We start from the raw sequence: 15,506 nt of genomic DNA, 5'->3' as shown, positions 1-15,506 counted from the left end.
AGGGTCAAGTCAGACTTCACTGTGTTCAATTCTCTTTCTCTCTCTCTCTCTCTCTCTCTCTCTCTCTCTCTCTCTCTCTCTCTCTCTCTCTCTCTCTCTCTCTCTCTCTCTCTCTGTCTCTCTGTCTCTCTCTCTCTCTCAAACTTAGTGTGTGATTCATATAGTATACAGTAAAAACAAAACAATGTTAAAACTAGAAATGCACTCAGAGAGTGCAGACCTCCGCCAAGAAGGTTCAAGTCTTTCTACCTTCTTTTTGTGGAGTAAGAAACTGAAATGTCAAAATTTGCCCTATACCGTAGAGACGAACGAACAGACAAACCAACGCAACTGAAAACATAACCTCCTTGGTGGAGGTAGTAATTGTAATGGCTGACCAGGGCTGAATGGAGCTAATTTAAAGGGACATTGTGCAGGAAATGGTAAAAAAGGTACTGCAACTATGCTGCTCATTGAAACAGAGTTACCTATTGCCAAATTTGATCTTTACATGAAAGTTTACTAAGAAAGTAATAAATTAATGTTTTCTAGTAAGATCCAAGTACAGTCATTTTTGCAGCTAAAAATGGCTATTTTTGGGATTTCAATATGGTGGACCATAGAGAAGATCCCCCTTTTCATCTATGAAAAGTGCATTTTTTCCAGTCATAATGAATACTTAGAATTTGATGGTGGTGGTAAGTATTCATGAAAAAGGTAACATTAGTGAATGGGCAGCATGAATTCTGGAAATAAACTACTACAACTCTCACACAGTGTCCCTTTCATGACTTCTACTCATTTCTACTCTGTTTCCATTTTACTCATCTCACTCTTCATATACTGTGTTCTCTTCTCAAGACAGAGTAGCGCACACATTTCCCAACTCACAGAATGTCTTTTTGCACAAATTACCTTTTTACATTTTTTTTTTTTTTTTAACATTTTTTACATATTTACATTTTCACATTTTTTATCTTTACTATTTTTATTTTCCTCTCCCTGACTTTTCCTGTGTTATTTGTGTCTTGAAATGTCCATATGGGCATTTGTTTATTTGTGTATTTATGTAAGCTACTGGATACCTGAATTAATACCTGGGGATTAATAAAGTTACTGTACTGTACTCTACTCTACTCTACTCTACTCTACATTCTCTCTCTCTCTCTCTCTCTGTCTCTGTCTCTCTCTCTCTCTCTCTCTCTCTCTGGTCAAGGGCGAGGCCATGTTGCAATGTTCCAATCAGGGTAGCTTTTAAGTTCATTATTCACTTGGGTAGCTACTGTGTGATTAGCCAATATTTGCATGTGATAAGCAAACCCATTTATTTTCTGATGAGGTCCAGACTATTGTTCCCGGCCTGGCCTGAATGGGTCAACCAGTTAAACATGTTAGCACACGCACAAATGGACAGAATCGAGAGCGCTGGGTGGGTATACTTGACAGAGGGGGGACCACGAGGATAGTTGTCCCGGCCCCAGGGACAGAAGGGGCCCAAAATGGGATCCTCATTACATTGGGCTGGGGGGGGGCCCTATCAGATGACTTTGTCCTGGGCCCAGCAAAAGCTGTCAGCGGCCCTGCTTGCAACAGCTTGTCACTGGGGAAGCATGACAAGAACAGTTGCAGAACAATCGATTACACTTTACTTAATAGGCCCCATTCTGCATGTTTCTTTCTGCATTTGTTGGGTGTGTGTGAAGTCCTCTTTGTGCTTCCTCTTGACTGTCTCCAAATTCCTTTCCCTGCCAACCAACCATTTCATACAACTTGCTGAACAGTTGGCATCACATTTTTTACAGTAAGGGAAGTGGTCCCAATGCCAGATAGCAAAATACTGGTACAATATACAAATACAAATGCAAACTGATCCAATGGTTTTATATAAAAACATGATTTTGGGATAAACACCAACATATACAGGAGCCCACTATACTACACTGCCCTACAAAGTGCAAAGATGCCAATATCGAAACTAAGAAAAATGGCTACAAAGTACTGTTATTAGATTGGATATTTACTGTAATTTGACATTACATTACATTACATTGCATTTGGCAGACGCTTTATAACCAAAGCGACTTTCAAAAGAGGACATAATGAAGCCAACATCACAAGCACATACAAAGTGCACAGGAGATATACAGAACAACAAGTGCAGTTGCAAAGAGGGTTAGTTTTTTTTTGTTTGTTTTTTTTTTTTCCATTAAGAGTAGTAATATATCTCTACAACGGGACCCATTAGGACCATAAGGTTTTGTCACAAGCTATCATGAAGCCCATTTTCAGCTAAATTTTGACAAAGAAATAGGCTTAGTTAGTAGGGGTGTAAATCACAGCCTTCATGACGATACGATACGGTATCGATTTCTTAAATCAGGGATTCGATTCTTTTCGATTCTTAAGAATGCCCCACGATACGATGTGATTTGATTAAATCGCCGGCCGATACTTCCGGTACATTGATACTTTTCGATTTTATTTACAGTCAGGAGCCCACTTAACCACACGTCCAAAATATACAGTCAGGAGCCCACTTAACCACACGTCCAAAATATACAGTCATGAGCCCACTTAACCACATGTCCAAAATATACAGTCATGAGCCCACTTAACCACATGTACAAAATATACAGTCATGAGCCCACTTAACCACATGTACAAAATATACAGTCATGAGCCCACTTAACCACATGTACAAAATATACAGTCATGAGCCCACTTAACCACACATGTCCAAAATATACAATCAGGAGCCCACTTAACCACACATGTCCAAAATATACAGTCAGGAGCCCACTTAACCACACATGTCCAAAATATACAGTCAGGAGCCCACTTAACCACACGTCCAAAATATACAGTCATGAGCCCACTTAACCACATGTACAAAATATACAGTCATCTCAAAACACTAGCTACCAGACCAGGAGTTTCCCACATGTAATATTTCCCAATGACAGCAAGTAGAAACTCGCAGAGCTGGTGAGCTCCCGAACATGTGCTTTTGCAAGGTAGTGTACATTCTTACAAGAGAAAACACTCACCTTTAGGCTGATGACTGTTTACTTTAAAGTGATACTGTCCCATTTTTTGAAATAAGCTTATTTTACACCTCCCCTTGAGTTAAATAATAGGCTTTTACCTTTCTCCTGTACTTTCAACCGTTCTCTGGGTATGGCAATGCAAATTTTACCTCCATGCTAGCAGTTAACATTGAGTCCTATGAGACCAGCTCGCGTCTAACTGGTCTCATAGGACTCAATGTTAACTGTTAGCTTGAAGGTGAAATGTGCACTGCCATAACTAGAAAACAGTTGGAAGTACAGGAGAACAGTAAAAGCCTATTATTTGACTCAAGGGGAGGTGTAAAATAAGCTTATTTCCAAAAATGGGACAATGTCACTTTAAGCGCTTTACACCTTTGATGGAAATCTTGTTTAAATTCAGTTACTCAATGGTGCTTTATTTTTTTAGTTTCGACTTATAGTTTTTAGGCCCACTGCAGCCTGTAAATATGCTTACTATTCTCTCACCTAACTGAAATTCTAGGCATGATTACCTGAAAGAGGTTGTGCAGCCAAGACGTGAGCAAGAGCAAATGCAATAGAGCAGCAGAACAGAGCATTTGGTGACATCCGTTTGAATTGTGAAAAAGGGAAATTTGATTGCGCCATAATGAATACCACAGAATTTGACGTTATCAAGTAGATTGCAAAACAAATACACCTACTACAGAATAAGGTGTAACGAAAAGCTCTCCTACAACTACATCATGGAGATTTTATTGGTCATAAAGGAAATCAATTCTGCTACACAGCTGCCTGGTAACACACAATCCTTAAAGGCGCACTGTGTTACATTTATTAGCAGTTTCTCTTATAATAATAATAATAATAATAATAATAATAATAATAATAATAATAATAATAATAATAATATTTGTATAGCACTGTATCATACAAGGCATGCAGCTCAAAGTGCTTAACAAATGGGGGAAAAAAACATGGTTTGTTTGTTAGCACCTTACCACCATCAAATTCTAAATACTCAGTAGGCCTATTAGCCTAGAAATCTAGACGCCCCTGGCTGCGCTAGGCTATAGGCCTATTATATGCCTGAGAATCACTCTTTTCATACATGGCAAGCTGGACCTTCTCCACATCTGCCATTTTGAATTTCCAGAAATAGAGGGGGTTTTTCTACTTACAAAACGTTTTGTACTTTGGCCATAGTAAAAGTGGTTTGTTGTTTCATAAATATAATTGCATATTTCCCTACAGTTCATGTTTTCTGCCAACAGAGGGTGCTATGCTGCGTGGATTTGAAGAGAGCACATAGAACAGTACCAGGTGGCGCTGACTGGACAGCAACAAGCTCTCTAATATTCTTAGAGGGTCTTACTGGTCTGTTCTACAGAATACATACAATAATGAATGAAAAATGAACACATACATAGGCCTACATACGTACGTACATCATACACAGCCTACACACATGCATACATACATAGGCCTACATACATACACACACACATACATACATACATACATACATACATACATACATACATACATACATACATACATACATACATACATACATACATACATACATACATACATACATACAGTGCCCTCCATTATTATTGGCACCCCTGGTTGAGATGTGTTTTTTAGCTTCCAATTATTATTATTTTTTTCTAAATAATATGGGACCTTAATGGAAAAAAAGAGAAAAATCCAACCTTCAATACAAGTGCATTTATTCAGTGGGGAAAAAATCCCACATAAAGAAATAATTATTTGACATCAAATAATGTGTGTCACAATTATTAGCACCCCTGTTGTTAATATTTTGTACAACCCCCTTTTGCCAACAAAACAGCACCTTATCTTCTCCTATAATGTTTCACAAGATGGGAAAAGACAGAAAGAGGGATCTTCAGCCATTCCTCTTTGCAGAATCTCTCTAAATCATCCAGAGACCTGGGTCCTCTCCTCTGTACTCTCCTCTTCAGCTCGCCCCACAGGTTCTCAATGGGGTTGAGGTCTGGGGACTGAGATGGCCATGGGAGGAGCTTGATTTTGTGTCTGGTGCAGGCGCGGAGTGGCCGTCGGGACATCAGGGACTTGTCCCGGTGGGCCGCGGCCGTGAAATGTAATATAGCGGCCGCACTGCGTTTTTACCCAGCCCTGGAATTTCAAAACTGTACATAGAAGCTCTGACTTCCCACTTTGTATTTTCATGTGTTTTACCCTAGCTGACTAGCCAGTATTTATACCGTATACCAGACGGCAATACCTCACTGACGGTGTCAAACAGTAAATTGGCCACACCCCTTCTCTACTGATAATTTTCATACACCGTAGATCGCGGAAGTTTACAAGATCTTAGTAACACAGTTTCGTTTTCAGTATTTGAAGAACCTGTGATATGTATATTGGTTACCAAAGGATGGAAATATTAATAAATTATGATTTATTTTCCGATTTCCACACGACTGTTACAGTTTACAGTCTTTCCAGTCCAGATTCACTTGCTCTGTGGTTATTGACTTGGGTTACGAACAGACTCCACCAAGTGGTAAGGAAGAGAACTGCACCTAACAGAAGCAATGGGTTTTGTTTTGATTTGTTAGACCTACCAGTATATCTCCTTATAGTCGAAATAATATTATTATCATACATATATTTATATGTGGTACATTTAGGATGTAGCCTATGTCTGAAGAAATGGAACAAAATAATTACCACAAGATTCTGATGTGACCAGTGCTGGGTGTGGAGTTGTGTGCAGGCTAATAAGCTGTGGATTTAAGTAGAGTGATTGCAAGAAACAAAGACATTTGCTGCGACGAAGACAGCGTTTTAAGGTAGGCCTACACCGTTTGGTTATACATTTTGTTGACTTATGGTTGTGGTTTGAAGTAGCTAAGTTTGGCTTATTTGCTGCATGGTGGGTTTATTGCACAATGTAGACAGACTTTTTGTAAGCTATAGGCTACTATACTATATTTTGTAAGCCTACTCTTCTAAAAATCCCCACACTCAAAACTTTGTGCCCATGCTCATCCTGTCTTCCTTAAACGATATTTCAATTTCAAACTGTCAAAATGACAGTGGAGTGCACATTTGCATGGAACAGTAGCGTGATGTAGCCTAACCTAGTAGGCCTAGGCCTATGAATGCTTTGGACTGTGATGATGGCTCCAGTGGTGTAGTCTACTTTTTGAAGTGGGTATACTGTATATTTGAGCATTTTTTGATGTGTGTATAGTCTACTGTATATATTTGTGCCATTGTAAATAATGGATCAATCAATTTTAAGTGGGTATACTGTAATCCCTGAAATTTTGAAATGGGTGCGTATACCTGCGTTTTACGTAGACTACACCACTGGCTGTGCATTTCATCAAGGTGTAGGCTACAATTCTCCACTTCAGGTTGATATTTTGACAGCACTAATGTCCACATGTAGTACGACTGCAGATTTCGTGGCTTTTGTCTTTTTGGTTAGGAAACCATGTTGTTCGCTTTGTTTTTTTTTGTTTTTTTTAAAGAGGGCCGCCAAGGGGAAAATTCTCCCGGTGGGAAAAGGTGGGCCACTCCGCCCCTGGTCTGGAGAACCATTTCTGTGTAGATTTGGCCATATGTTTAGGGTCATTGTCTTGCTGAAAGACACAGTGACGGCCCATCTTCAGCTTTCGGGCAGAGGGCAACAGATTTTGATTTAAAATGTCCTGGTATTTCAAAGCATTCATGATGCCATGCACCCTAACAAGCTTCCCAGGGCCTTTGGAAGCGAAACAGCCCCACAGCATCACTGACCCACCCCCATACTTCACAGTGGGTATGAGGTGCTTTTCAGCATGCGCATCTTTCGTGGCACGCCAGACCCACTTAGAGTGTTTGTTGCCAAAAAGCTCAATCTTGGTCTCATCTGACCAAAGCACACGGTCCCAGTTGAAGCCCCAATACCGCTTGGCGAACTCCAGACGTTTGCGTTTATGATTGTGGGTGAGGAAAGGTTTTCTCCGTGCATGCCTCCCAAACAGCTTGTTGGCGTGTAGACAGCGCCTGATGGTTGATTTGGAGACTTTGTGACCCCAGGATGCTACCATTTGTTGTAATTCTGTAACAGTGAGCCTTGGAGATCTTTTGATTTCTCTTACCATCCTCCTCACTGTGCGTGGTGGCAAAATAAACTTGGGTCCTCGTCCAGGCTTGTTTACCACTGTTCCAGTTGTTTTGAACTTCTTAATTATTCCTCTCACAGTGGATATGGGCAGCTGCAGTTGAGTGGCAATCTTCTTGTAGCCTCAGCCTGACCTGTGAAGGTCGGCGCACATCTGCCTCACTTGTATGCTGTGTTCCTTTGTCTTTCCCATGTTTAAGAGTGGATAAGAGAAATGGCCTCGGTGTCACATCATATTTATACCCCAGGGAAACAGGAAGTGATGAATTACTAATTAAATGTTCCTACATACTCTGGTAAACTTTGTAAACTACTGTAGAAATGACAGAAATGCTTCAATTATATTTATTTCCTGGGAATTGTTAAGGGTGCCAATAATTGTGGAACAGGTGATTTAATGAAAAATAATTATTTTTTAGTCAGGGATTTTTTTTATTTTCCTACAATTCATTTGAGTTGAAGGCTACATTTTCCTAACATTTTCAGTGTGACAGTATTCTTCTGCAATAAACACTGAATTTATTTTAAGGCTTTTAACACATCTCAACCAGGGGTGCCAATAATTATGGAGGGCACTGTACATACATACAGTTGAGGACGATATTATTAGCCCCCCTCCTGAAATTAGACTTAGCCTATCTCTTGATTTCTCAGTGAGAAGGACCATTATGAACCGTTTCTGTTATTCTGGAAACAAATACACTGATGGAGATTATGTCCAATGAGTTGAATTTGGATTTTTCAATTTTCACAATGAGTTTAAACAAAAAAGGGTAAAAATGGCAAGGACAAAATGATTAGCCCCCTTACCATTACCGTAATAGTCAATAGAGTCCCATTTATGAACCAAAACTGACATCAGGCACTTCCATTAGTTGTTAACTATGTTGGCACATGCCCTACCAGGGATTTTGACCCATTTTTTTCATTGCAAATAGTTAACCTGATCCAAATTGCATGGATGTTGAGGATGGACATTCATTCTCAGCACTCCTCAAAGACTATCTAAAGGATTGAGATCCGAACCACAACATCATCATGGTTTTAGTTACCTTGAAGAACATTTGAACAGTTTTGGATGAAAGTTTAGGGTTATTATCTTATTGAAAGATCCAGTGAAGATCTTAGCTTCCTCTATGATCATATTCTTGCATGGTCACCTTTCACATTCTACCATAATCTTCTGTTTTTATGGTGCCTTACATCCAAACAAGGTTTCCTGTGGCTGAGGCTGCCACAGAATGATGCTTCCACCACCATGTTTAATTGTGGAAACCATGTTATGAAATTTCAAGGACTATCCCTTTCTTCACCTGACAGAAGCAGAATTCATGCATCAAAGCAGGTGCAATTGAATGTCATCAGATGAAAGCAGAGACTTTCAAAACTAATTTTTGACTTTCAAATGTTCATAGGCAAAGCTCAATAACACTGGGATATGCACCGCCTTTAGTAAAAGGGTTCCTCTGTGATGATGGCCCCAAAGCCCAATATGTTGACAAGCCCTAACAGATGTCTTTCTTGAAATAAAAACTCCAGGTGAGGCCAGGTCAACAACAATCATCTATGCAGGTGTCCAATGCTTTGTTGGTCTAATGAGACTAAGCAGTTTCCACAGTTACATATAGTGGTGGGGGCATCCAGTTTTTAGATTGTTATTCAGCCTCAGACACAGGGAGTCTGGGTCTGGATTGCTGGGTCCTCCAACAACATTGTAACCCAAAGTAAACATTTAAATTAGTTCAGAGGTTCTTCAAGGACACTAAAACCATGATACTGGAATGACCCGCTCAAAGTCCAGTCCTCAATCCCACTGACAGTCTGTGGCAAATGTCTATGCTCAGCATCCATGCAATTTGGACCAGCTAGAACACTTTGCAGTGAAGAAATGGGCCAAAATCCCTAGTGGAGCCTTTGCCAACCTAAGTAACAACTGATCAAAGTGCCTGTTGTCAGTTTTGGTTCATAAATGGCGTCATATTGACTATTAATGATCAGGGGGCTAATAATTTTGTCCTTGTCATTTTTGCCCTTTTTTGTTAAAACTCATTGTAGCGATAGAAAAATGCAAATTCAATTCATTGGACATTATCTCCATCAGTGTATTTGTTTCCAGAATAACAGAAACAGTTCATAATGGTCATTCTCACTGAGCCAAACCAAATCATTAGCCAAACCAATCGAGAAAAACTGTAAGGACACGAAATTCGTGTCCAGGAGCACGGATTTGGCCGAATTTTGCCATTTTTTTAATGACAGGTTAAGGTTAGGGAATGTTTTGATCAGGACACAACTTAAATTGCTATAGCATTATTTTGCTTTGGATTAGCATCTGGTATGTATGTTCTAATGATAGAGTTAACACAGTGCTGTGGGAATATAGAAAGCACTTCCGTGTGCATCACGGAAAACAATTCTGTGTCCAGGAGCACAGAATTTTGGCAAAATCCGTGCTCCTGGACACGGATTTCGTGTCCTTAACATCCGTGTCCAGGAGCACAGAATTTTTGGAGATCAGGCTGACTAGCCACTTTGAGCCATTAGACCTCAAGTTGACCTGACCTGACCTCAAGTTGTCGTAATGATGTCCAAAAAAAAAACCATCCGTCACAACTGCTGGTCCTGACACAGTAGTGAATCATGTTCATTTCCATCCAACTATTGCAGCAAAACACTGTTGGGTCATTCCACGTCAAGAGAACACATCGCCAGGGCACGACTGGGTCATTCCACGTCAAGAGAACACATCGCCAGGGCACGACTGGGTCATTCCACGTCAAGAGAACACATCGCCAGGGCACGACTGGGTCATTCCACGTCAAGAGAACACATCGCCAGGGCACAGGAAAAAGTACTGCAATAAGATGCTGATCATTAACACGCATCAACATTAATATGATAAAAAAAATGTTGCGGTTTCGAAAAGGCACCTTGTTTCAATGTGATGAAACAAAAATACACACTGTCTTCGCATTGGGAAAGCCCCATTGCCATTGTAACACAGCGCAGTGTTAGGCCCGGGCATAGGCAGAAATAATAAAACAGGTGGGCCCAGAAAAAAACGGACGGGCCCAACCCGAAAGCGTGTAGGTAGATATTATAATATCGTGCTCAAAAATGATACTTTGAAATTGAAATCATTGAAATCACAGAAGATGAACCAGACTTTTGACAAAATGATTAATTATCACTCAGTGCTATGCCATTAATTATAGTTCAATTAGGCAACAGTTGACTGTCAAGTGAATGGGGTGGGTTTGGATGTCAAGTGGGCGGGCCCAGGCCCACCCCTGGCTACGCCTATGGTGTTAAGCCCGGTAAGACACAGCGTTATACTGCAAAGTCGCTGTTACCTCCGCCAAGGAGGTTATGTCTTTGGGCACGTTAGTCTGTCTGTCTGTCTGTCTGTCAGCAGGATAACTCAAAAAGTCATGAACAGATGTTGATGACATTCTGTGGACTTGTTGGAAATGACAAAAGGAACAAGAGATTCAATTTTGGTGGTGATGATCCGGATCACGATCCGTGGATCCGGCCGGGTTCGGGAATTTAAAAAAAAAAAAGATTTGGGATTACAGGATAGGGCGAATTTTGACACTCCACAAACACAAAAAAGAAGATCAGGTAGATAAATAATGAGCCACTCAAGGATGCATTTTTTAAACTTTTTTATTTGGCTACAAAATAGCTATTACAGCATTCCCACTGGTGGAACGGCATGCTTTATGCTTCTATGCTTCAAAGCTTTGGAACCAGCTTCCAGATGACGTAAAAAAAGCACCCACTATTGATAGCTTTAAATCTAGACTCAAGACAAAGCTGTTCTCAGATGCTTTCCCCTAGCTTAAATTCTTATTTTTTATTTTTATGTTTAGTTTATTTTATTTTTTATTTTATTATTATTATTATCATTTTACCTTATGTTTTATCTAAATGTTCCTTGACTCTAATTTATTTCCTTCTTTCTGCCATGTTTCCTTTCTTTTTGCATTTGTTAATTTTGTGAAGCACATTGAGTTGCACCGGTGTATAAAATGTGCTCAGAGGCGATTCTAGGGTAAATTGGGGCCCCAATCGAAAATTCAAAAGATGGAACATTCGCAACAAATTGCCACTACTGTAGTTTTAAGTCTTAGCTGTTATTCACCATCTGGCTTGGGGGCCCCAAGCGGCTGCCTGCCTAGCCTGGTGACAAGATGCGCCTCTGAATGCGCTATACAAATAAACTTGCCTTGCCTTGCCTTGCCTTGCCTTGCTTTATGGGGCTACTGACATTATGATTCAGCAATGTCATTGCCATTTAGTCGTGTTTTCCTTTATTGTGCAATACAGTCGGCAGTTCCTCTAGACTAGAGCATAGTCAACTGGAGGATTTTATTACTTCCCTAACCCATTATAACACACACAGACACACACACACACACACACACACACACACACACACACACACACACACACACACACACACACACACACACACACACACACACACACACACGCGCGCAGCAAGCCAGAAAGTGAGCTAGCGGTGTGTGTGCGTGTGTGTGTGTGCGCGTGTGTGCGCGTGTGTGTGTGCCCATGTGTGTGTGCATTCTCACTTCAGTTTCATATATCTTTTTTCAATAACTTCATTTGTTCCTTTATTTTAGTCACCTTTAATTGTTTAACCCTTTATGATTCCCTCAATATCCTTTTATTTAATTTCTCTCCTAATTTTCTCAGTTATCTCTTATTTTTCTCTCTTTTCGTATTTTTTTTAATTTGCTGTTGTAAAATTATGAAACTTTTACCCCACTCTAATTCCAGCCAAAAGGGGCCAGGAGTGGTTCATTCGGCACAGACGCATTGTTAGCTTAAAGGGGCACAATGTAGGATGCCATCGTTTGTGCGGTGCCCGTGGCATGCCTGCCTCAAAATCTACAGTCATGAAAAAATGCTGTTTTAATAAACTCGCTGTGAGAATGTTTTTCATCACAGATTGCCAGCAGTTGATACAAATATGAATACGGTATGTAAAGCGATTTTTCATATGAGAAGTGTTTCCCACAACACTCGTTCGGACCGCTCTATCAAAAGTTGCATTTGGGGTTTTCTGACTGCGGACCGTGGAAGTACTCTTGAGAGTCATCGTTCACCTACTAATGACTCAAACAAGGTATGGCTGACTCGGGACAATAATTAATTGAACTTTTAATCCAACCTAGAGTCCCTTTAAAACACAGGAAAGGCAAATGGCATGATACAGATGAGGAGATACAAATGAATGGATGCTACTTGACAATCGAATGATCAACTGCATGCTCACATTACACTTAACACAATGCTACTGTAGGTTACATAGGATACAGTGAAATCAAATGCAGATAGATAGATAGACAGAGAGAGAGAGAGAGAAACACACACACACACACACACACACACACACACACACACACACACACACACACACACACACACACACACACACACACACACACACACACACACACACACACAGACTTTACTTGAATACTTATACTTATTTGTGCATTGACTAATGTAACACTTGATTTGAATAGATATTTGCACAAGTTTCTAGAAATGTAGCCCATACCCGGAGTCACTCAGGATGTACACTGGCAGGCCTACTGTAGGCTACTGTAGGCCTGCTGTACTTGGTTCAAAGACCCACAGATGGACAAAATTCACATAATACCCTCAGTGTGGATTGAATCTGTATGCTGGGCCTTGCTGTGAAGGGTTTCCATGCACTAAAAATAACGTGTCACCTTCATAGTGTAGCATGTGGGATGTGTAGTCAGAGGAGTATGTGCACAACATTGGGAGATTGGCCTTCTGGCTTTTCTGTTTTTTTGTTTTTTACAGGTCTTACCTGTGGGTTGGCAGGGTGGGGTGCTAGGACCCAGGGGAAAAGTGGCCAATGATGCATCCCTCTCAGCAGCATAAATTGCACTTCCGGGTTGACCCAGGTAGCTAGACAATTAGACGCTAGGTTTGGTACCTGAGCTCGTTTGAGCTACCTGGCAATTGCTTGCCGTTTGTGCGCTGCTGGTTATCGTGGCAGTGGCGTTGGAGATTTGGTTGAGTGTGTCAACTTAAAGCCACTGGGCAAGGTAGGCTCTTCACTGGTTATAGTTGTGATGAAAGTGCATACTAGTAGCTTGGTTAACGATTACTAATGGGATGCTGTTTGGCCTTAGCTCTACTTGTGGGGTCCAGTGGAGATGAAGGACCTTTCAACTCCTAGCCCACTCTGCCGTACCCACTGAGGTAAGACATCACTGGAGATGGCCTTAATGTGATGTGTGATGTGATAATTGTGTGAGGAGTATGATGTGTCCCTGATACTAATTCTGCCCTTATGACTTCTAGGGTTAGAGACGCATGTTACTGTTGGGGGCGGGGGGACACCGCCGTCTTTTCCCTGGTTTGTTTTGTTTTGTTTTACTACGAGCTCTTTTAGTAAGCAGGAGGTAGTGAGTGGCTTGTTTTAGGCCTACGCAGGTGTGTACGTTTTCTCACTTTGTGCTGTCTGGCCCGACTGGCTCCGGTCATCCACTCCTGGGGCCAGGAGTGAATCACCGGAGACCAGTTGGTTGGCTCGGTTTCATTGTGTAGACTTATTGTGGCGGGGTTGACCCACCTGAATTAGTGCATAATCTCTCATCGGAGTGGTTTGATTCCTGAATATTGCTTCACTGTGAAATATCTTGTGTGCTGTGATTTTCTATCTCTTTGAGTTATTTACTTTGGATTTATTTCTCATTTTGGCGTTTTATTTAGGCCTCTATATTTTCCTTTGTGTTTGATTTGCTGTGGTTGTTTTTGTAGTTCACAGTGTTGCGATTGTTCATTTAAATATATATATATTAGGCTAGGCCTACTCGGTGGCATCAGGCCTCAGCCTTCTGGTTTACACATAACCATCGCCTACTACCTTGTGGAAGCTTGTGTGTGAATATCTAGTGAACTGTACTTGTCCTCCTACCTGCCTACCTGCACCCTTTTTAAAGAAAGACTTGATGTGCAAGGAGAAAATAAAGAGAATCATATGTATCAACAGCTGTGTCCTCGTTCCTCATCCAGAACCTGTCGGGGGAAAATTGTGTATTAACACCTGGGTTGTCACCCATTAACGAGACTGGCGTAGTCACCTTTTTAAAACCTAATCAAGTAAAGGTCTGAAATCTTAGGAAACTCCACTCTGCTACATTAGTCCAGCCCCTACAGGCAAAACGGCAACCGTTCATTCACTTGTGTTTGTCACTGTGCTACATTGTTGCACTTCATTAGTTACAAATTACACTTTTAGTGTACAATTTCTTGCTTTGTAGACCAAAATGTATGCACAGAACATAATAGTGAAGGTGTCTGTGGAAGTTTTACAAATTAAATGAAATAAATTATTAAAACTCATTATGAATTCAAAATGGCCGACACCATATGACGTCATAATATGCCAATTAGATGGGAGAATTTACTCCTAAAATAAACTTTGGGTCATCCTCAATATTTGTCTCATTTATTGTCAGGCTCTATCTATTACCCATGTCAAGCCACAGCCTTTTGAATATGGCATGTCAAAATCATCAGTTTTGGGCAAAAACCTGTGGCGCCCAGACAGAGGGTTAAATACTACAACCCACACACCAAACACACAGTGTCCTTTGTCTTGCTAGGGCCAGTGGCACCCCAGGGGGTTGGGCCCGCCACGGTCTTCCAAGTCAACTTTACCAGATAACAGCAACAGTAACAGCAACAATATCATTTCTGGGTCATCAAACAATCTCCATACCATTCTTACACTGTATTTTATTCTGTTCTTGTTTTTCAATAACATTTGATTCCACATGATTTCGTTTCATGTTTCTATTAGGGTTTCAAGCACAGTGAGCTGCTTGTTGGAATGAAAAGCGCAATGTAGGCTAACTAAATCCTACATGCCCTTGGCTTTTATCATGTTTCACTGTATAAAAATGGCTGGACATTTCTGCCAAAAATTCCACTTTGTGTGTAATACTTGTGAATTCATACTACTGTGTAATGCTATGTGTTGTACTGAATGTCCCCCTGAGATCCTGAGTTTCGTTTGTTGCTTTCATCACAATCTTGAGAAATAACGGACGTGGGGTTTCACACTATTATTGGCATCTAAACGGTCACAACTTTCACAGTTCCACTTCCAATTTTCACTGAACATCTTGATCGGGTAGGTTGTGTTGATTTTAAGTGTTTAACCGTTACTAAAAGTTGATGTAGCCTACCAATCCCTTGTGCAGAAATACTTTGGTTGGATTTAAGTGTACTGTGTTGAAAATAATGTATCCCTT

This window comes from Engraulis encrasicolus, chromosome 1 (assembly GCF_034702125.1).
Source record: "Engraulis encrasicolus isolate BLACKSEA-1 chromosome 1, IST_EnEncr_1.0, whole genome shotgun sequence".
NCBI classification, from domain to species: Eukaryota; Metazoa; Chordata; class Actinopteri; order Clupeiformes; family Engraulidae; genus Engraulis; species Engraulis encrasicolus.
Note: the sequence above shows the minus strand (reverse complement) of the source record.